At 45.7% G+C, this 24813-nt stretch overlaps 1 pseudogene; it reads right to left on the reverse strand.

Annotated features, from left to right (window-relative positions):
- Positions 1 to 3785: 3785 nt before the first annotated feature.
- On the reverse strand, positions 3786 to 24293 carry LOC137373389 (probable G-protein coupled receptor 139; annotated as a pseudogene).
- Positions 24294 to 24813: the final 520 nt, after the last annotated feature.

Raw genomic sequence — 24813 nt, forward strand, 5'->3', positions numbered from 1 at the left:
AGACATGAAGGGAGGTACTGCGTACCCTCTCTCTGTAAACAGTGTATGCTCTGCGTTTGTTTGTGTTTGTGAATGGCACTCTAGTCACCCTGTGTGTGGGGAGGGTGCCAGAAAGGGTAGTAGCATTAAAGTTGCATGGATGGTGGGGGCAATCGATGCAGCTGATAGGATCTTGATGTCGTCATGCTGTGCCACTCTTGTGTTGGCCAAAATGGGCAATGCCATGCCATGCCACACCACCTAGTTGATCCACGAAAGCGCTTGATGTACCCGTGAACACCAATCCCTGCCCTGTTCAGAACCTTTGAATAAATGAAGAGTTCAACTTTATTTATCGCATGGAAATAGGTATGGCTCATCCTACATTGTGTGATCCTCTGTTCCTGAGGATCTGTATGTACTGGAAACAAAATCAACAGGCAGGTAGATGCCCCCAGTCATGAGCAGCAGCTCCCAAGGTCAGCTCACTATTATGGTTGCCGTGCATCTAATGGCTCCATATGACATGCCATCGGATGTCAGAGCACCAGTGTCAGAGGCAATTGCGCATGTAGAGAGGGTAGTGACACGTCTCTGTGCCCTGCTCAAAGATTACTTGCAGTCCATGGGCTTCGGTGGACATCCTATGCCTGCGGTCTTCATAGTGGCAGTGGTTTTCAAGCTTGATGCCTCTGCTGCTTTTCAGGGGCCCACCAGAGACCTTTGTGGAGTCACACAGTCAGAGGTGCACCGCTGCATCAGGGAGGTCACCAATGCCCTGCACCAGAGGGCCAGTGAGTATGTCCGCTTCAGGACAGACTCTCACAGCCAGGCCCAGAGGACCATCAGTTTCAGCACCACTTCTGGAGAACCTTAGGTTTTAATGTTCATAGACTGCACCCATGTGGCCATCAGGCCTCCCACCAGGCTGCCACCTGCAGACGTTACCATTCAAGGAATCCACTCAATCTATGTGCAGCTGGTATGTGATCACCGGAGATGCTTCATGCAGATCTGTGCCCACTTCTCAGGCAGCTGCCATGACACCTGTGTCCTGCGACAGTCCCAGCTGCCACCGCTGTTCTCTAACCTGGCTCAGATGGAGGGTTGGCTTCTTGTAGATAAGGGCGATCCCTTTCGGGCATGGCTCCCGACACCAGTGAGTGACCCCACCAGTGATGAAAAGGAGAGATACAATGCCAGCCACAGAGGTACGAGAGCCACCATTGAGCAAGTGATCAGCATTCTGAAAGAGCGCTTCCAATGCCTCGATGGATAAGGTGATGCCCTGTACTACAGGCTGAAAAGGCCAGCTCCTCTCTTTGCAATAGTGGGCAGGCCTGGCATGATGAGGAGAGACGTCAACAGGATTCATCCTCGGACTATGAGGACACTGAGGACCTACAACAGCAAAGGTGTATGGGAGGGTAGATAGCACCCAGGCTGTGCATAGAGGGCTAGCAGTGAGCTAAGGATGTATGGAAGTGGCTTATCGGACAAAGGCTATCTGCTCCATAGGAACCGACATGAGCTCTGCAAGCCCCACATCACCCTCGCTCACCTGCTGTGCACCAGTCCACATCTGCAGCATCCCTATGTAAACCATTAGAGGCAGCAGCTGACTGAGCCAATGTCCATGTCACTGCATCTGTGGAGAAGCTCATGAGTAATGGTGGCATGGCAATGATGTTATTGCATACGTTGGTTCTCCTGAAGGACCAACGGTGCAAAGGGATATGACATTGGTGCTACCTGCTGGCACACATCATGTACACAGAGAAAAGTACTCACATGTTGGTAAAAAGGCGCAGTGGTTAGCACCGCAGCCTCACAGCTCCAGCAACCCGGGTTCAATTCTGGGTGCTGCCTGTGTGGCGTTTGCAAGTTTTCCCTGTGTCTGCGTGGGTTTTCGCCGGGTGCTCTGGTTTCCTCCCCCAGCCAAAGACTTGCAGGTTGATAGGTAAATTGGCTATTATAAATTGTCCCTAGTATAGGTAGGTGGTAGGGGAATATCAGGACAGGTGGGGATGTAGTAGGAATATGGGATTAGTGTAGAATTAGTATAAATGGGTGGTTGATGGTCGGCACAGACTCAGTGGGCCGAAAGGCCTGTTTCAGTGCTGTATCTCGAAATAAATAAATAAACATGGGACCCATCTATTGTGCCCTATATATTTATGATCCTTGTCACCTAATAAAGGCTAGAGGGAGATATGAAGGAGAGGCGGTGAGATGTCTGTGGGTAGGTGGAATTGAGGAGTCCAAATGAGATTGGATTCTAGGGATTAGCGGCCTTCTCCTATTCTGAACAATTCATGTTTTTTGTTAAATAAAAGCCAAATGCTGGAATTCTGAAATGAAATCACAAGCACAGAAATTTTAATACCTGCCCTTTTACCTTCTCTCTCTTCACCATATAAGGCCCTAAACACTCCTTCCAGGTGAAGCAGTGATTTACTTGTGCTTCCATCAATTTAGTTTATGGTATTTGCTGCTCACAATGTGGTTGCCTCTACATTGGGGAGACCAAGCGTAGATTAATGGACGCTTTGGGGAACACCTCTGGTCCGTCTGAAAGCATGACCCAAACTTCCGGTTGCTTTCCACTTCAACACACCACCCTGCTCTCATGCCCCCATTTCTGTCCTTGTCCTGCTGCAGTGTTCCAGGTAACATCAATGCAAGCTCGAGGAGCAGCACATCATCCTTCAGTTAGACACTCTACAGCCTTGTGGAGCCAACAATGAGTTCAACAATTTCAGAGCATGACAGGCCTTTTTTAAAATTACTTTATTTTTTAACCATTTTTCGTGTTACCCTTTTGGACAGAGCTGCTCATTGTTCTGCCATTAACACTCTCTCTGAACTAATGCTTTGTCTGTCACCATAACCATTGCATGCTCTTTGCCTTTGTCCCGTGACATCTTTGTTATCTAATCTCTTCTTCCCTCTGCCCTATCACACACCTTCCTTTTTGTTTTCTTCCCTACCAACCCCACCGCACCACCCCCACACCCGCACCCCCCCCGCCCCCACCCCTTCACTTGCTTAAAACCTAATAATTTTCTTACCTTTGCCTGTTCTGATGAAAGGTCACAGACCTGAAACATTAACTCTGCTTCTGTCTCCACAGATGCCGCCTGACCTGCTGAGAATTTTCTGTTTTTATTTCATGTTCTTAGTTCCTGGGGCTAATGATGACCAGTGTTGGAAAATACAGACCTGGAAATCTCCAGGGAGAGTCTCCTGGTTTTATGCTGTAACCTTGGAGGGAGACCAGTGGAACCACCCGGGAAATGGTGTAAGTGGCCATGTTCAGCCATGTAGATCGTTTTTCTAGCAGTCTGCCGTCCTCCCACCGATGATACAGCAGGAGCACTGCTGTGGAATTTCAGGGCTCACAATATTTTTCACCACTCGGTCTTTCAAAGAAAACCCATGATCCATGATCCATGATCATGATCATGAGCAATAATAGGATAATCATGCGACAGCGGTTGTACAGTCTATTCTAATATATAAACATAGGTAAAAATCATAATTGTAACAAAACATTCATTGTAAGAATCGTACTTGTGTCCATTTACTGGACAATATGGAGGTATCTGACACAATAACTGCAGTCAGATATTTTCAGTTCAATCTTCCAACCAACAGATCAATAGCAATAGATGGTGATCACTTGTAAAATGGTGTTGAGTAAATCGGAAGGTCGACAGTATTTTACAATGAGTCTATAATCTCCTGTTGCAGATTAACATGGAGAGGGAGGGGAATGGTAAATAAGAGGAGACGAAGTTGCAGTGCTAAAAATGCAGCTCTGGTTTAAAATGCTTTAATCATTGAACTAATTTAACAATTGCAGTGAATGGATATTTAACTGCATTCTTCAGCTGCTCTCTGAATTTAGTCTGGGTCACTACATAAATACAGGTGTTGGTGCAGGTGCTCAAAAGCTGCAGCATGTAGCCAGATTGTTCAGTGATATATACAGGATCATGGGGACCTGTGTAATCATAAATGTTATTAATTCGCCAATAAAGGAAATACAGAACATTTGTCATCCATAACAGTATAAAACTGCCAGATATAGTGAAGAGTAAAATGATGGATTTCCTTCGGTTCTCCATCTCTGGGTCAGTGTGATTCTCACTCTTGCTGTGATCCAGTAGTTTCCTGCGAACTCTGCTGGCCACTAAAATGTGTCTGACAGTCAGAGCATTGAGCAGTAAAATCAGAACGAATGGAAGGAAAGGGGTTAAAATAATACTGAGGATGTCAAATGCTACCCAAGCAGCTTCGGTATGAAAACGCACTGATACAATTCCCCCCCAGCGTACATTTTCCATTATATATTCAGGCTCATAGACAAAGTACCAAGGAATGTTTTTCAAGCAGAACAACACAGTCACTGTCGTTATAACCAGAGACACAGTTTTCTCTGTGCAATATTTTATTTTCATATTCTGGCAACAAACTGCAACAAATCGATCAAAGGTGAAAGTGACAGTGAACCAGACAGAAATGTCTGTGGCTGCAGAAAGCAGGACAAGTAAGAGAGAAAGTGCATGAGTGGTGTCCAGGTAAGTACCTGGGAAATGATAAGGAATAACTGTAAACAGTATCACATCAGTGAAAACGGCCAGTAGATCTGCCACTGCCATGGCCACCAGGTAGTGGGTGATACATTTGGAGAGTCCGCACTTTCCTCGTGACAGGATCAGAATGGCTACTGAGTTAACTGGAGTAAATAGAGAAAACAAGGGAATTATAGATAGACATCACAGACATCAATTCAATACCGATAAACATCACAGTTTTGTAGTTTCGAATGGACCTATCCTAAACAGCTTTTTGGGAGACAGAATTTCAGATTTCCAGTATACATGATGTGAGGAAGTGCATTCAGACATTGGCTCTGAACAGCCCAACACTAAGTTTAAGTTTTCACCCCCTTGTTCTGGACTCCTTTATCACAGGAAATACTTCATTTAAACTATGAAATCCTTTAGTCAGTAAAATTAACAATACTTGTATTTATATAGTGCCGTTCATCATCTCACATTGTCCCAAATGGTTTTACAGCCAATAAAGTGCTTTTGAAAATAATCACCCTTGTAATGTTAGAAGCACAGCCGCCAATCTGAGCATAGCAAACTTATCCAAACAGCAATGGGTTAATGACTAGATAATGGCCCAGATTTCGTGCTCAGCGGCGATGCGGTAGCATTCGTTGATGACCGCGCTGAGAAATGTGAACTTATCTAGTTCGTTGGCTGCAGCAAGAATTTCAATCTGAATTTCAATGGTCCGACGATGGAACAATCTGTGAGGCCTAACAGCAAGGTGCATTCCCGGTGAAACCACAAACCACCACCCTCCATCCCCTCGCCCCCCACCCCTGCCTCACCCAATGACATCACAAGCTGAAGACATGCCCTTTGAGGGCAATCTTCAGCTCAATGGCATGTGTTTTAGCAGGATTTTAAATACTTATAAACATTTAAGGCACTTTTTAAAACTTTTATGAACTTTTGAATACTTATAAACACTTTAACAATCTTTGACTGCCCAAAACTTTTCAGCTTGACTCGCAATTTATTTTCTCCTCTGGTTTCTGCAGTTTTACCAGCTCGATTTAGTTAATTTTTTGCCTATGTGACTATCTATAAAAAATTATATTTTACATTTTGTCTTACCTGTGAGATGTTTGCATCGTGTAATTGTAAACCCTTTCAGTTTCCCCAGGGAGTTTAAACTCCACCCCCACCCCCACACCACCTTTATTCTTCTCCTTGGCAGAGCTGATTAAACTTCGGGATCTGAGAGATGACAAGAGGATGGATGGAACTCTGAGCTCCAGCAGCTGCATATCTGTCTACCGGTCCTCGGGCTTGGAGAGGATCAATACCATGAGGATCATCCTCAGGCCCCTGGCATCGAGCATCCAGAGCCAGAGCAAGGCCACTAGTCCCGAGCAGTAGAACCAGCTGTTGTAAGATCAAAGCCCAGCACAGTAGCGAGATGATCCTCCCCTTTCACCTCCTGATGGCTGCAAGTTTATTCCTTTTTTTGAAAACAGCTGTTGTGTTTGATGGGTATCTATCTGTCATATTTATGGAGCACCGTCAAATTCCAGCAATGTATAATTATATATCCGTGAGGAAGTTTGTAATTTGCACCGTTGATGAAAGAGCACTGAAGCTTCCCACCACCACCCCCGGTCTCAGTCCTCCAATGAAGTTCCCTCCCCCACCATTTCTCCTTTTATTTTGTCTTCTTTTGTTCTCTGCTCCTCACCATACTTTCACAGCACCACATCTTTTGGCAAAGCAGCTCAAACAGATGCCGGAGGTAGCAACATCAAAACATACGCGACAAGTCTCATTTTAAAACAGAGGCATTCATTTTCACATTTTTTTTTTCAAAGAAATCACTATCAATCCGCAATTTTTAACCATACTCCACCGCCCTCTCTTACTCCCTACTTTAAAAAGATAGAGAGGGAAGGCGAATGATGTAATATCTGCTTGGCTGTGTGAAGCTGATCGGGTCTGACTTACAAGCCTTCTAAATCCTAGCCAAAACCCCACTTTAAGGAACGGGGCCAAAGTGAGTCCCCACCATGCATGCTGTTCATGGTTGTCAGAAGCATGGGTACCTACATCATTACAAAGCGAGAACTCCCAACAATGTTGTTTTTTTCAAAACAAAAACAGGAACTCATCAACTGTCACATTTCCCCTAAATTGCTGCACAAACCTGAAGAAGAAAGCTCCGGCCTTTTGATAATAAAAGCCCTATTTCTCCGAAATGTGTAAAAAAGACCTGAAAATATTTGGGAAATAACATCATGAACAGCTGGAGAGGACCTGTTACAGAGATGTGTAATGTATTAAAGAGATTTATAGCTAATACAGGCTGATTCACTCATCAGCAGGCTTTACACATCCTCATATCAGCTCTAATTTAATTAGAGTTAAATCAAGTGTTAACTGGGGGCAATCAGCCCAAATTCCCACAGTCAGGCACCTGCCACTTTCCAAAGTGACTGAGCGAGACCATCATTGAAGACTCCGGAGGGGCACAATTTTGAGTACCACAACTTCCTTGTTGCTGGTGTACATAGGCGCGTGTGCACACGACAGCAGTTGCAGCTTTCTTCCTACCCTTAATAGCAACAAGTGGCTCAGCATTCGCACTATTGGGACTCTCTCTTTGTGATACTGATTGAGGAATAAACATTGGCTGGAATACCAGGGATAACTTCCCTTACTCTTCTGTGATATAGTCCCACAGGAACTTCTACCTCAATCTGAGAGTGTAGACAAGTCCTCAGTTTAACATCCCATTTGGAAGGCAACACCTCCGACAGTGCAACACTCCCTCAGTGTCAACTTTGATTTTTGTGCTTAAGTGTTGGAGCAGGACTTGAACCCACTATGTTTTGACTGGGAGGCAAGAGGACTACCAACTGAGCCATGGCTGACTTCAAATTAACCAGCCCGTATCCCTCTATATTCAAGGGAATATAAGCCTATTCTATGCAGCCTGGTCTTGTAATTTAACCATTTCAACCTCAATATCCTTCTAGTGAATCTGTGTTGCACCCCCCTCCAAGGCCAATATATCCTTCCTGATTTGAGGAGCCCAGAACTCAATGCAGTTACACCAAATGGGGTCTAACCAGAGCTCTGTACAGCTGTAAATTAAGTTCCACTCCTTTGAACTCCAGCCAACCTTGAGATCAAGGCCAACATTCCATTGGACTTATTTTTTTGTACATGGCCATGAGTTTTTAGCGATTTCTCCATTTGGCTTCCAAAATATCCCTTCTCATCCACAGTTCCTTCTCACTGTAGTATAAGGGTTTGAAAGAGTTAATGTTTGAGACAGTGTGAGGAATACCTCCCACCATGATGATGTAAGAGATCACATGTGAAAGAGACTGGAGGGAGAGCAACATGTCTTAAGAGGAGCCATACAGAGTTATGTCAAGCTGTAGATAGTTAAATGTAATGAAAGCATTAATGTTAAAATTACTGAAGACTCAGTGATCCCTCCGCACTAAACTAGTCAAATATACAAAAGGTGGCAGCAGACTGATCAAACATATAACACTCACAATTTTTAAAATACTCTGATCTACCTGTCTTAGGTCCCAAATGCAACACCTCTCTGCCTCACTTTTTCTCCCTCACTTGATCAATGTCCCTTTGCAACTTTCTGCTTCCATCTAACTTAGCAAACTGATATGTGGCACTCAATTCCTTCATCAGCACCACCTTCTCACAGCCTATTAGGGATAGGCAATAGATCCTGGCCTTACTGACATCCCATGAACGAAAAAACAAAATCCTAGGCATTTCTAAAGATTCTGAAAATCTGAGCCCCCAATACAGATCTCTGCGGGTCACCACCAGTCACTTCCTGCCATTTGAATACATATGGCAGTGAGCTTCAAAAACTGCAGGGTGCACGCGCGAGGTTTACTCTGCGGAGCCGCCGCAATATTTAGCGCGATCGCTCATTTAAATGTTTTAAAGTTGTATACATTTTAAAATTAAAGTAAATAATTTACTAAAAGATACAAGCCCCTCTCCCACACCCCAATGACTAAACAATTTATTAATTGCCTTCTCGCCCCCAAAAAAACTTACCTTGCGATCGTGACCTTCCTCACCACCCACCCACCCCCCCCAAATGTTATTACCTTTCACTTTCAACCCCTTCCCACCATCCTCTCCACCAATCACAATTGATTTCCCTCTCCTCCCCCCCACCCCCCCCACCTCCCGCCCTGCAAACTTACCTGCTCCCCCTCCCCACCACTGTTCCGCCATTCTTCAGTGGTCGAGGATCGGCCGGCATGGGAGTGCTGACCCCCTCATCTGGGAGTGGGACAGCAATCACGAGGTGGTAAGTTTATGGCTGCATTTGGAGACATGTACGATGAGTGGACTGCCAGTAAACCTGTGAGATCCATCTTTGTTGTAACTGATAATTAATGTATAATTTGTTTTATATATATATATATAAAAGGGTGACGTCTCAATTCATTCCATCTTCGCTGCCTCTGGAGAATCTTTGGCATCAGGTGGCAGGACCATATCTCCAACACAGAAATCCTTGAGGCGACCAACATCCCCAGCATATACACCCTACTAAGCCAGCGGCGCTTGAGATGGCTTGGCCATGTGAGCCACATGGAAGATGGCAGGATCCCCAAGGACATATTGTACAGCGAGCTCGTCACTGGTATCAGACCCACCGGCCGTCCATGTCTCCGCTTTAAAGACGTCTGCAAATGCGACATGAAGTCCTGTGACATTGACCACAAGTCGTGGGAGTCAGTTGCCAGTGATCGCCAGAGCTAGGGCATAGCCATAAAGGCGGGGCTAAAAAGTGGCGAGTTGAAGAATCTTAGCAGTTGGCAGGAAAAAAGACAGAGCGCTAGGAGAGAGCCAACTGTGTAACAGCCTCGACAACCGATTTTATCTGCAGCGCCTGTAGAAGTGTCTGTCCTCAGGTAGATCTCTAGCTCCTTTCATCCAAGATGCAGCCACCGATTCACATCCAACAACAGTTCCCTTTCAACCCAAACTCCATGGGTATGGTCTTCAATGAATCAGCACACTTTACCAGAACCTCCTCAGCTCTGCTCACAATAGTTTTGATGCCATGGATCCACCAGCATTATCTTTATCCGAGTCCTTTAGTGACAACACTATGCTGTGCCTGTCTGGGTCTGGCTAATCAGTTACCTTTAGTAACAGAAACAGCTCCTGGATCCAGTCTTCACTTTTCTCAGCTTCCTGGCACTCCACTCCTGTGTGATCTGAGCTTGAATGGCTCTATGTCCCTTTTATCTTGTTCCAACCAGTTTCTATTTCCTGAGAAACCTGAAGTTTTCATTTCAGTTTCCCCTTCAGTTAGGGTTTGTCCCAAAAAAAGTTTTGAAACCAGGGTCCATGCATCTAACAGATCATTTGACAAGTCATCTTTTGAGACAACAGTTCATACACACTGCCCCACTGGTCCTGCAAAACCATGTATTCCATCACAATGTTCTACCGCGGCTCCACCAGCATCTTCTTCCCTCCACCTGTGATTTTACACATGCACCACCATCCTAGCCCCTGCGTTTGGGACCCAGGCAACCAATACCTTCCCCGCCATTATCTCTCCCACCCCCTAATAGGCCTATTTGCTGCCTTTTGCTGCAGGCTTTGATGCCAACAGGCAACTGGGCCGTCAATCAGACTGGCTGTCAGGCAGGAAACCTATCGAAAAAAAAATTAAAACACATCTTGCAGTTAAAAACTTCCGGACATTTGGGAGACCTGTACTTCTGGATTTTCTGTTCATTATTCCTGTCCCTTTCACCGGACCCAACACTAAGATAAGATCGGGGCCAATGTTTCAGGTCAATGACCTTTTACCTGACCATCCTGGTGAGAGGTAACTGACCTGCAGCATGAACTCTGTTTCTATCTCGGGAGATGCTGCCTGATCAACTGAGTATTTCCAGCACTCTCTGTTTTTATTTCACAAAATCAGCATCTGCTGTCTGAGAAAATGGAAGTGATGGCTGTGAACTAAAGTTGTTGAACTCACTGTTGAGGCTAGGTTCAAATCGAAGGCCTTTAAATTATGAAAGGTTTTGTTAGAGTAGGCACAGAAAGAATTTTTCCAGTTGTAGGGCAAAGCAAAACTAGCGGCTATTAATTTGATAGTTACCAATAAATCAAATGGGAAATTCAGAAGAAACCAGAGTGGTGAGAATGTGGAACTCACTACCACAGGGACTAGTTGTGGTGAATAGCTAATGTGAAAATAAATGCATTTAAGGGGAAGCTAAATAAGCATATGATGAAGAAGGGGATAGAGGGTTATACAGATCAAGGTAGATGATGTAGGATGGGAGGAGGCATGAGTGGAGCAGGAACGCTGGCACAGTCTAGTTGGGCCGAATGGGCTGTTTCTATGTTGTATGTTTTAAGTATTTCTACGTAAATCTGTGTAATCCTGACTCCCCAGCCGCCATTTTTTTTTAAGTCCCAAGGCATTCCTGATGGCGGGACCAGAGGTTGCTGTTACTTCTACTTCCACCGTTTTTTTCATATTGCACACAATTTTATATGTAAATAAACCATGCGGTGACATGCACAGGAGGCACGTGAGATTTTTTTTGGACGGAATGGCTTTTCGTTGGTGGAACCCACCATCACTGGGCCTACCATCATGATCGCCATGGACATCAAGCTTTATGTGCTTGCAGCCTCAAGGAACAGCAGCCTTCCTGACATGTAAGTCTCTTCATAGGAACCTGAAGTAAATCTTGTACTTAATTCAAAAGGCTTTTGCCTCCCTTATTTTTTTGTAATCTAGCACCAACTCCCTATCATTTAATTTTCTCTGCAGCAACAGCAAAGAAAATTTCAGGCAGCGGGCAACGCTCCACCCCACGGTTCAGCGATGTCGCCCTCCAGGCTGTTAGGGAAAGGTGGGAGGTACCCTTGCCTGAGATTGGGTCTGAAGACCCTGCTGCCTGACTAAGACGGCCTGGATGGATGTAGCAGAGGAGGTCTCGAGCAGTGGGGTGTCACAGCAAAGCTGGGTGCTGTGTCGCAAGCGTATCAATGACTTGCTCAGCTCGGCGACGTTACATATTCTTGGTGAGGCTGTTCCATTGTTTTTCTCCCTGGCTCGATCTGCTTATATCAGAAGGCAGATAAGGCATGCAATGAAAAACATGAGCAGCCTTGATACCATTCATCTACTGATTGTGCACAAAGTTGATGATTGGCATTGTTGATGTGCTTGGATGTGCCATGCGAAAGCCAATCCTGAATGAGTAATGCCGATGCATATTTACAATGGTTGTAAATCATCTTTTGGCATGTCATTAAATCTGCACTGTCTTCTGCAGGATAAACGCACCCACAACCAGTGCGAGTGGGCAAAGACAGGTGGAGGTGTCCCAGGTATCAGATCCCTGACACTGGCTGAGGAGGAGGCTGCAGAAATTGTGAGAGAAGAGGGAGGCAGGGCAATTTCAGATGGTGAGGCAGGATCCTCAAGGCGTGAGGAAGAAGTGTCATCTTCAGTCTTGCAGCCATGTGTTGACACCAAAGGAAAGTGTGTGAACTCACAATTGGCTGATGCTTCGTGTGCCTCGGTTTGTGTCTCCACTGCAGGTGCCCCATTCAAGTCTCTGAACGCTGCAAGGCCCAAGACTCTTGCTCTGGGGAGGAAGATGAAGTCAGTGTACCAGAAGGTGCACCGTCACCTGCCTCTTCTTCCACCGCCATCAGCGCAGATACATCCATATGGTCCGCCGGGGGGGGCACGGAGGGTGCGGTGGTCAAGATTAGAATCTGGGTCACAATCTGGTGTGCACAGCATAGACACGTCGCAGCAGCTGAGGGAGCATGTACCAGCCGGGTCCCCTGACAATCAGAGGACTACTGAGGTCCAGGCCCCTGCTCAGCACCATGCTCATGGTGATGATCCTCTGTTTGCTACTATGAGAAGTTTGCTGGATGTGCAGCAAAGCCATGTGGAAAATATATTGGAGCTGCCTGAGGTCATGTATGGCTTTGTGCAAGCCATGATGTCTGCCATGGCCCAGGCTTTTGAGCGTATGGATTCCTCAGTCGAGAGTTTGATGAGATCCATGGTGAGTCTGGTTGACCAATTAATCTTTCATCAGAGGACAATTCCTCCATCCCGGGAATTAGTTTGGTGAATCTTTGCTGCACTCCCTCGATGCAAGTCGTATCTTTTCTTAGGTAAGGAGACCAAAACTGCACACAATACTCCAGGTGTGGTCTCACGAAGGATCAATATAATTGCAGTAAGACATCTTCACTCCTATACCCAAAATTCTCTTGTAATGAAGGCGAACGTACTATTTGCCTTCTTAATTGCTTTCTGTACCTGCATGTTCGCTTTCAGTGACTCATAAACAAGGACACCCAAGTCCCTTTGAAATCTATCACGTTCAAGGCTCTCACCATTTAGGAAATCTTCTGTATTTCTGCTTTTCCTACCAAAGTAGATAATCTCACGTTTCTCCACATTGTATTTCATCAGTCAAATTTTTGCCCACTTGCTTATCTTCTCCAAATCTGTTTCAAGCATCTTTGCATCCTCCTCACAACTCACACTTCCACCTGGTTTTGTCTCATCTGCAAACTTGGAAAGATTAGATTTAATCCACATATTCAAATCATTAATATAGATTGTGAATAGCTGGGGCTCAAGCACTGATCCTTGCGGTACCCCACGAGTCACAGCCTGTCAACCTGAAAATGACCCATCTATTCACACTCTCTGTTTTCTGTCCGTTAAACAGTTCGCAATCCATGCCAGTATATTCTCCCCAATCCCATATGCTCTAATTTTACTAACCTCTTGTGTTGGACCTTATCAAAAGACTTCTTAAAATCCAAATATACCACATCCACCAGTTCCCCCTGATCTATTCTAATCGTTACATCCTCAAAATCTCCAACAGGTTTGTTAAACATGATTTCCCTTTCATAAATCGATGTTGACTCTTCCCAATCCTACCATTATTTTCTTCGTGTCCTGTTATCATATCCTTTATTATAGGTTCTAGCATTTTCCCTAAGACTGATGTTAGGCTAACAATTCTGCAGTTCCTTGTTTTCTCTCTCCCTCCTTTCTCAAACAGTAGGGTTACATTTACCACCTTCCAATCTGTAAGAACCATTCCAGAGTCCAAAGAATTTTGAAAGATGATGACCAATGCATCTACTATCTCTACAGCCACCTCTTTCAACACTCTGGTATGTAGATCATTAGATCCAGGGGATTTATCTACCTTTACATAGTTACAGAATAAGGGGGCATGCATTTAAAACTGAGATGCAAAGGAATTTCTTCTCTTAGAGAGTGGTGAATCTCTGGAATTCTCTACCTCAGAGAGTTGTGGAGGCTAGGTCACTAAATGTATTTAAGGAGGAGGTGGATAGATTTTTGAAATCTCGAGGAGTTGAGGGTTATGTGGAGCAGGCCCGAAAGAGGAGTTGAGGCCTGGGACAGATCAGCCATGATCTTATTGAATGGTGGGGCAGGCTTGAAGGGCTGAATGGCCTACTCCTGCTCCTACTTCTTATGTTTTTTAATTCCCATTAATTTCTCTAGTATCTTTTGTTTGCGAATATTAATATCTTGCAGTTCCATGTTTACACTAGTCCCTTGATTCTCCATTATTTTGGCAGGGTTTTAGTATATTACTCCATGATGATAGACATGAAGGGCTGGATTTTAGCAGCCTGCCGTAGTTTCTGGTGGCTCGCATGCACAGGCTGCACATCACAGAGCTGCCACAAAGGCAAACACGGCGGCTTGTCTGCATTGGTGTGGTGCCCACCCCCGGCGGCAGGCCAAATGACGCGTCATGAATGGTGTCAGGTGATGAATGGTCAGGTGATGGCTCCATTTTAGAGGGCAGCCAGCCCTGAATCACTTACAATGGTTAAGTTTTACCATTCTGTCTGAAGCTCTAAACTGCCAAATCCACACAAATATCGACAACGTCTCTGCTACATAGAAAGATGTCAGATGTACACTCATGTGTGGCCACACAATGCATCCCTGCTCAATCTCCTCCAGGCTGCATGGGCAAGGTGGGATATCCTTTACCTCAGCATTGACAAGAAGAGGACCTCCCACCTGACGAAGCCTGGATGGAGATTGCAGAGGAGATGAGCTGCCATAGGGTCACCTGCTGTAACTGGAACCAATGCCACAAGAGGATGAATGATCTCATTCATTTGGCAAAGGTAAATGTCACTTTTTTGGGGGAGGGGCCCATCTGACCCAGGTTTGCCCACAGAGTGGCACATGGGTGCCACTGCTGTGTCAAACACAGTGAGGCCGGGCAGGGAGGATTGATGTCACATGGTGTTTGCATCTCTGAAAGAGTCAATCCCACATGTACACCCAAGAGCATGGCACCTACTTGACAGGCTGAGTCCATCTGACACATTGACTGCCCCCCACCTGTTGGGCAAAAATCCATGTAGTTTTATGTCAATGTTTAACATCTGCATCCTTGCTCTTCCAGGCAAAGAGTGTGCATAATGCACGGGAGTCCTACAGGACTGGAGGACGGGTGCCAGACCTCCGACCACTAACCCAGGCTGAGGAGGAGGCCCTCAAAATATGTGGCGGTCATGGAGGACATCCAATTTCAGTACGTGGCGCTTGGCTTCCAGGGTAAACATTCATCTCTTTGATAAACACAATGATTATTCGAAACATTTCCCTTGTGGACACAATGCTGTCATATTAGTGATATGTACACCAGTGAACCTAAAACTGTGCTCTTCACATTTTATCTTGCTGGGTGATGCACCAAGGTGGCATCGGAGGCCCTGGAGAGTGCTGGCACCTCTGAGGAGCAGACGACCTCAGAAAAAGTAATGTCCATTGCACTCCTACACCTTCCACCAGTGCAAAGATACTCACCTCGGTGGGAATGCTTTCGAGTCTGGGTCACAAGTTGGTGAGCGCACCACGCACACACCGAGTAGCTGGCTGAGGCTGAGTCAGCCGAGGCCTCTGACAGTCGGAGGACTATGGGCGGCCAGGTGCATGCTGAGCCTGAGCTTGATGATGAGCCTCTGCTGTCGACAGCACAGAGCATGCTGCAGTTGCAGGGAGAGGTAAGGCAATATCTAGCGGAGATGCCACAGGCCATGCGCAGCCATGAGCGGATGATGGGGGAGTCCATCCAGGCCATGACAGCTGCCAGGTCCCTGGCAAATGAGCGCATGACTTCCTCCATGGAGCAGATAGCGACCCGCATGGACAGCCACATCCCATAGATGCACACTGACCTGAAAACCATCACCTCGGCCATGAGCTGGATGCAGCAGTGGCTAGGCGAGAGAGGGACCAGGGGCCTGGACACTGACTCTGAACCTAGCCCTTCACAGGAGAGCAGCGTGGTTCTACGAGCCTTAAAAGAGGAGGGGAGCCAGTCGTCCATATGTGGGGTCTCCCCTCAGGCTGATTCCAATGTGGACACAGGCCACTCAGCCCCTCCACCAGTGAGTCCAGCTCCAGCAGCCATGACACTTGAGGAAACCCCTGACCCCAGCACTGGTGCAGGAGGCCCACAGGCAGCCAGGGCCCTCCAGGCCTCATGCGCCCAGAAGACAACCGTCCAAGCCATCCAAATCCAAAGGGTGTCCTGATCAGCAGCCTGCCTGCAGTCAAGCTGCTAGTGTACAGGTTGCACAGCGTAAGAGCACCCACAAGCGGTGAAAAAAGACTCGCCATGCCAGTATGCATGATGTGGCACTGCACGGATGCAGTCACATGGGCAATAGCTCAGTCATCTGCTGTCAGTAGTAGTGGTGACACAGCTGTCACAGATGCAGGAGACTGCCTTCCGGATGCAGCATGGTGACATGGGGAGCATATTCACCTCCTCACGGATAGTGGAAGGGCTCAACAATAAGGCGTTGCTGAGCATCCTGTGCTCTTTGCTCGCCCTGTCTGCGATGCTTCCATGATCTCCGTCCTCCCATGAGCCTCTGCTACTGCATCTCCTCTGTGTCCTCATCCTGCGAGAATGTCTCCTGTTCATGTCTGTACTTTTCATGCAAGGCCTCCCTCCTCCATATTGCAAAGTTGTGCAGAGCACATCATGCAGCAACGAGGCATGCTACCCTTTCTGGTGAGTACTGTAGGGCCCCACCTGACCTGTCTAGGAAGCATAATCACATCTTGAGCATACCAATAGCCTGCTCGATGGTAGTTCATGCTGAGCCCTGGCAGGCATTGTATCTCTCCTCTGCATCACAAGCAGTGTTTCTCACCGGTGTCAGGAGCCATGTCTGAAAGGGGTTGACCTTGTCCTCAAAAGGCCACCCTGGATCTGAGCTGGTGCAGTGAAGAGCATTGGCACCTGGCAGCAGCAATAAATACCTTGACATTCAACGGCATTACCATCGCTGAATCCCCCACTATCAACATCCTAGGGGCGAAAATTGACCAGAAACTGAACTAGAGTAGCCATATAAATACCGTGGCTACAAGAGCAGGTCAGAGGCTAGGAATCCTGAGGCGAGTAATTCATCTCCTGACTCCCCAAAGCCTGTCCACTATCTACAAGGCACAAGTCAGAAGTGTGATGGAATACTCTCCACTTGCCTGGATGGGCGCAGCTCCAACAACACTCAAGAAGCTCGACACCATCCAGGACAAAGCAGCCCGCTTGATTGGCACCCCATCTACAAACATTCACTCCCTCCACCGACGCACAGTGGCAGCAGTGTGTACCATCTACAAGATGCACTGCAGCAACGCTCCAAGGCTCCTTAGACAGCACCTTCCAAACCCGCGACTTCTACCAACTAGAAGGACAAGGGCAGCAAATGCATGGGAACACCACCACCTGCAAGTTCCCCTCCAAGTCACACACCACCCTGACTTGGAACTATATCGCCATTCCTTCACTGTCGCAGGGTCAAAATCCTGGAACTCCCTTCCTAACAGCACTGTGGGTGTAGCTACCCCACATGGACTGCAGCGGTTCAAGAAGGCAGCTCACCACCACCTTCTCAAGGGCAATAATGGATGGGCAATAAATGCTGGCATAGTTAGTGACACCCACATCCCATGAATGAATAAAAAAAATAAATAAATAAATAAATACATAAGTCATGGCAGCTGCTGGAAAGCGATCACACACTTGCATGAAGCGTTTACTGTGGTCACAGATTAGCTGCAGGTTGAGTGAGTAGAAGCCCTTTCTATTCAGTAAAGTATCTGGTTGTCCGACAGGAGCCTTGATGGCCACATGTGTCCAGTCAGTGAACCCTTGCACCTGTGGGACCCCTGCGATGGCCCCAAATCTGACAGCTCTTTGGCACTGACTCTCAGGGTCTGTCCCGAAGCTCACATATCCACCGGCTGTTCTGTACAAGGCATAGCTGACCTCCCTGAAATCGCTGTGCACTGGTGACTGTGAAACCCCACACAGGTTGCCGGTGTGTTCCTGGAATGATGCGGAGGTGTAGAAGGTAAGAGCCGCGGTGATTTTGAAGGCCACCGGAATAGGGTGTCTATCAAACCCCACCGGCTGCAGCTCAACATTCAGAAGGGCACAGAAATGTGTCACCACCTCTCTGGACGTCTGCAGCCATCACTGACACTGTCGATCTGATATGTGCAGGTATATCATGCAGGGCCTGTAGTACCACTGTCTTCTCTGACATCGAAAGTGCCATGGTGCTGCTGCTGCTCATCTCCATGAGCTTCCATGCGGGCTGTGCCTGCCTGTTGGTTCGGCCGCCGACAGATATGGCTCCTCACGGCACTTAGATTAAGAGAGACAGGATGTACCGGCCCATCTGAATGCTGCAGGTGAACTTGGTGCTTTCAGTGTATCAGTGGCACCTATCAGGGCAGACAGTGAGATATATTGGTGCTTCAGCTGCATTCCAGCATCACTTATATGGTATGACATCGCCCATACTAGCTTTGCATGAAAGCGGGGCAGCGTGAACACGGTCATGTTACTGACATTGCGAGGATACAACCATCGGTCACATGACCTTCAACCTCAGACCATTTTTGGCCCATACCCCACATAGAAGGGGTCATGGAGTGCTGTTGCTCCCCCCTCCACCAAACAGTGTTGGGCGAATGCGGGGTCAACCCCCTTCACCATCACGCCAAACGCTAGCGTGCTCAGAGTGATCAGTAAAAGGGCATGGGGGTTCCTCCCTGATTTCATGCAGAGTTCTGTCCCGGTCATCGGAGACCCCCACCCACCTTCACCTGCTCCGAGGACTGACGCTTTGTTGCTGCCAGCTTTTCACAGATGTGAACGTGACGGAACGTGAGTGCTGCACGTCCAAATAAAGATTGAAACCTGCTGCCTGAATCGCTGTGGACTACATGGTAAGTAGCCATTAACATATTTTAATGCGGGTCCCATCGCTGAGCGGTGGTGCTGGCCGCAATAAGGCCTTGCCACCGCCACTGAGACCAGTACAGGGCCTGCTGGCGCAGGGTCGGTGGCGGGCCTCTGCCATTCCTACCTTCATTGCCCCCTCGCCACTGTTCCTGGCAGCAGAGGGCCTTTACAATCCAGCCTTAACCCTTAAACCTCAATCCTTTTCTTAATCTTTTTCTTGGTCCTCCTTTGCAGAATTCTGAAATGCTCCCAATCCTCAGACTTACCATTTGTTTCAACTTTATATGCCTCTTCCATTGCTCTAACACAATCCTTGATTTCTTTCGTTAGCTATGGTTGGAACCCTTGCTGGGTTTTTGTGCATTAAAGTAATTTATTTTTGTTTGAAACTATGTATTAGTTCTTTAAATGTTAGCCAATGCCTGTCTACCGTCATACCTTTTAACGTAGTTTCCCAATCCACCAGAACTAATTTGCCCCTCATACCTTCATAGTTTCCTTTGCTTAGATGTAAGACCTTAGTTTCTGATTGAACTACATCACTTTTAAACTTAATGTGAAATTCTATCATATTATGGTTCACTCTTTCCCAAAGGCTCCTTTACAACAAGACTATTAATTAGTCAATTTCCATTGCATAGCAATCTATGGTTGCAGGATATCTGTAAACATTTAGAATTATTCACAGTGAAACACAGCAGGAGATGAGGACAGTCAGGCTGACCTCATTGTAGGACTGATATTTGGAGATATACATATACAGTAATCTACATTGGCCTCGATATTACACAAGAACATCGGAAATTGGAACAGGAGTCGGTCATATGGCCCCTCAAGCCTGCTCTGCTATCGCATATCATGGGTGATCTCCTGCATCAACTCCACTTTCTTGGATTAATCCTATATCGCTTGATTCTGTTAGAGCTCACAAATCTATTGATCTCGGCTTGAATAACCTCATTGACTGAACATCCAGCACCCTCTGCAGAAGAGAATTCCAAAGAATCGCAACCCTCTGAATGATGAAGCTTTTCATCATCTCAGTCGGGGAAGCAGTCTATCAGCATCTATCCTGTCAAGCGCTCAAAGAATTTTAAATGTTTCAATGAGATTACCTCTACTTCTTCCAAATCCCAGAGAATTTAGGACTATTTTACTGAATCTTTCCTCATATGACAGCCCTCTGATTCCAGGAGTCAATTGACTGAACCTTTGTTGCACATCCTCTAATTCAAGTGTATCTTTTCTCCCATAAGGAAGCCAAAACTGTATACAGTATTTCAGGTGTGCGCTCATCAAATCCTTCAGCAAAATATCCTCGCCCTTACACTGCAAATCCTTGCAATAAGGGCTAATACATTATTTGAGTTCCTAATTCCTTGATGCTAACTTCCTATGATCCATGTACAAGGGCCCATATCCCTCTGAGTATCAACGTTTACTAGTCCTTCAACTTTAAAAAAAATTCTGCTTTTCCATCCTTCTTACCAAAGTGGATAATTTCATACTATTCCACTTTAAACTCCATTTATGTGAGAATAAGAAATACTGAAATGTTGTTTCTGCAGCTTGTGGACAGTTACCAAGAAGTCATTTGTACACAACATAATGAAATCACTGAAAAAGAGAACTGATAAGGGTATGTAAGTAGAGACCTTAAGACAGTACATCACTGACAAAGAGAACTGATAAGGGTATGTAAGTAGAGACCTTAAGACAGTACATCACTGACAAAGAGAACTGATAAGGGTATGTAAGTAGAGACCTTAAGACAGTACATCACTGACAAAGAGAACTGATAAAGGTATGTAAGTACAGACCTTGGGACAGTACATCACTTAAAAATTGTGCTTAGGCAGATAAAAGAGAAACAGCAAGAGTTAGAACAAAGGATGTAGTGAATAAGAAACTGCCCCACTAAGATAAAGGCTGACAGCTGCAAGTTAAAACACACAATGGAGAGCCAAATAAGGTAAAACAAAAACAAGAGTTAGGGGCTAGAAAGTTAGAGTAGGGGGAGAAGTAAACAGAGGAGGAGACTGTAGCAACCATAGGATAGGTTAGTGTCATAATACGTTATAACCAATAATGTAAAATAAAGGCGTGGACAAATGGATTTGTAATGTATAAACATGAACTGAATATGTTGATGGGTGTGCCTGCTTGTAGGACACCCGATCTTGCAAGAACGTTAAATAAACTTACTTCTTCAGAGTTTGACTTGGTGTAAATTATTATTAAGTGGGCTACGTTTCTCACAATTTATAACTATAAACTGCTTGCCCAATCACTTAACCAGACTATAAACCTGAACATCCTCTTTTGTGTCTTCCTCACAGTTTACCCTCACACTAACTTTGTAGTCTCAGCAAACCTGAATATTTACACTCATTCCCCTCATCTAAGTCATTGATATGGGCCGGAATTTTATGTTCAGGCGGTGGCCCCGTCCACCGGCTAAAATTCGGGGCAAGCCTGCCTGTGCTGGGCCTGGAAATCCTGCAACAACATTGCTTGGCCCAGGTTCTTAATTGGCCTCAATCCGAGGGCCAGCAGCTCCTCAGTCCCAGCAGCGCCACTGGGTGGCCACTGCTGGGACTGCACCCAGCAAGAAGAGGATGATGGACATCGTTCTTCAGGAGGGACAGTGGGTTTCGGGCCTCACCGAGGATAATCGGCTCGGCCTCAGTGAGAGGGTTGGAGTTGGACAGCAGGACAGAGGGGGCAGTTTCAGTGATGGCGGCCGGTGCACCTAGCCGGAACCTCTGTGGCGCACAGGGTATCCGATCAGGTGGGCCCCACCCCAGCCCACAAGGAGACCAGTAAAATACCAGCTGCGGTGGGAGGAGGCCCTTAATTGGCAATTAATTAGCCACTTAAGGGCCTCAATTGGCCTAGGGTAGGCAAACTGTTTGCCACCTCCACTGCTGCTGATAAAATAGCAACGGGGGTGGATAGGCGATGGGGTCGGCACCTCCACCTCTCAGTCAATTTTACGCTCCTCCACCTCCCAGCCCGCTCCTGGGTGGGGGGGGGGGGCGTAAAATTCCAGCCATCCATTTTAAATAGCTGAGGCCCAAGCAGTGACCCTTGTGGCACTCCAACAGTTACAATCTGCCATTCTGGAAATGACCCCTTTATTCTTACTTTCCATCCATTAATCAATCCTAAATCCTCTGTCTCAGTGCACAGTATTAGATCTAAAATAGGCTGTTCCCTAGCTAGCTCTGCGATATAGTATTCGAGATTTTAAACCTTCATGATGGAACGTGATACCAACCTGCCGCGTATGCTGCCATTTCCGTTCTTATGGTGGCAGGTCTTTTGTTGTGTCTCGAGAGATGGATGCTTCATTATAATATTTAAACCCCACAGTGCAGTTGCGAGTACTGTTTCAATTTGACATTGGCTGGCTGTGGGACACCCAGAAGCTGAATGGAGACGGAAACTGTTGTATCAAGCAGTTGAGTGCTTTTTGTGGCGCTGACCGCTAGACAGGAAGTACAAGAGTGCTTCCCCTAGCTCCTCAAGTAAACCTTCTGCTGATTGCAGCCTGTCCTCACTGCCACGTTGGGCTGACCGCCACCCCCCACCAATCTCCAAACCTATGACCCCAAGCTTTCTGCACGACTAAGGTTTTTTCCCTCACTCCTGGATCCTCCTGGCAGTTGGCGAGAGATATGCCATGCATTTTGAATCTTCATAATTTTCTTGTGTATTTACACTCCACTGTTTGCTCAGCCACCACCCGCATCCCTCCCCCCCACCCCACCCCCCCACCCATTATGTTAAGAACTTGCAGAATTTGCGCATTAATTTGGTGTTAAACTCAATGTAGAAAGTCAGGGTCAATACATTACGCCAGTATCCTTTCAATGTTGCTGTTAATGCAATGTCACTCAACCTTTCCAGCCCAGAAAGAGAACCATTTCAACGGTTGAGATTCATTCCTGCTTGTAAGTAGCATGTAGTGGATTTAATAAATATCAAATTCTTAAACTTCACAATTTTAAATTTCAAATTTTACATTGTTAAATTTTAATTTTTACATTTTTGTCTTATTTTTCTTCTCCGTCTCTTTTCTCTCATTCTTCATCTAATACTTCTTTCCCTCTGTTTATTTCTCGTACTGCACCAGATTTGACTCTAATGCACCCTCCTTCTCTGTTGTTCCTCTGTTTCTTTCTCTATCCATAAATCACACTCTTGCTCCCGTCATTCACGAAGATCCCACATCGCCAGTTGCTCCATTATCAGCTCGTGCCTAGAGCAAGTTACGATGGAAATTATATTCGAGCTGAAGGCTGGAGGAAAAAACTACGGTGACAACAACATGTACTTAAATAGCACCTTTAACACAATAAAATGTCTCAAGGTGCTTCACAGGAGTGTTGTAAAGCAAAATTTGACACCAAACCACATAAGGGGATATTAGAGCAGACAACTAAAAGTGTGGCCAAGCACAATCTTAAATGAGAAATGAGTAGAGTTGCTAGGAAGGAATACCAAAACTTAGGCTGGCGCAGCCAAAGACTCAATGGTGGAACAATTAAAATTGGGAATGCTTAAGAGGCCAGAATCAGAGGAGTGCAGATCTGTCAAAGGGTTGTGGGGCTGGATGAGATAGGGAGAGGCAAGGCCATAGAAGAATGTGAAAACAAGGATGAGAATTTCAAATTTGAGTTGTTGTCTATCGATAGGTCATCATCAATATTCTTAAGAACTTACTGGATTTGCACATTAGTTGCCCATTAAACTCACTGCAGAAAGTCAGAGTTCATACATTACAGTGACAGTAACCTTTCAACAATGTGGTAATTCTTACTGTCAATCAACCTTCCTGTCCCAGAAAGAGAACTATTTAAAGTGTTGAGACTCATTCCTGCTTGTACTAAAATTTTCTTTGAGATTTAAAAAGATCCTAATTTCAAACATTTAAATCCTTATTTGACTTTTACTTTCTGTCTCTTCTTCTCTCTTTTCAACATATGTTTGATTCCCTGCCTTTATTTCTGCTTTTGCACAAGAGTTGGCCCACTAGTATTGTTTACTGTGTCACACTGCTCATGTGCAGTTCTCGGTACAGAATTAATAGTGATTCTGAACAGAGGGAGCAAAAGGTCCAACAAATGGAGCAAAAGACCCAACAGACAAAGCAAATTAGGAACAAGTCACCAGCTTAGTCACAAAGAGGACATTATCAAACCTTTCAGGTTGCATTTGTGAGACGTACGTCAAAAGACAGTTGCTTACATTATCTGGTTAATTGCTTACCAGGAATTCCAACAACTGCAAGAACAGTGTAGTAAATGTCTTCTACCTGATGGAATATTGTTGGTTCACGCATTTTCTATGAGATGTGATGGTTGCTGTTGATGTCAGAGGCAACAGCTCTGCTGGTTTGCATGAAGTATCCAGAGAAACCTTGTATTTATACAGGAGGGAAATCTCCAGTGAGATAATTCAATGACATTATTATCAATATGAATTACAGTTCATTAAACAAACAAGTGAAAGCAATCATGTGAAAGCTCATATGCTTAGCATGGAACAAAAAACAATTAACTGGAGCTGACACTGTCTTTAAGCAAGATATTTCATAGAAAATAAAGTTGCAAGTAACACGGTTAGAGGAGTATGATTGATCTATTAAATATGGGTAGGTTCATCTGTGGTATTGAAATTTTCTATGGGCTATGTCCCTTCAATTCAATATTAAATCTCAGATGGAAAGAATTAAGAAAGATTTTCTGCACTTCATAAGTCAAAGAGCTTAGTAGAAAATTTCTTATAACCTCATTTTCTACTGTAATCAGTCATCATAAAGGACCTATACATTGTAGATGGTGGTACTTGTGTGGACACTT

This window comes from Heterodontus francisci, chromosome 9, assembly GCF_036365525.1.
Source record: "Heterodontus francisci isolate sHetFra1 chromosome 9, sHetFra1.hap1, whole genome shotgun sequence".
In the NCBI taxonomy this organism is placed as follows: domain Eukaryota; kingdom Metazoa; phylum Chordata; class Chondrichthyes; order Heterodontiformes; family Heterodontidae; genus Heterodontus; species Heterodontus francisci.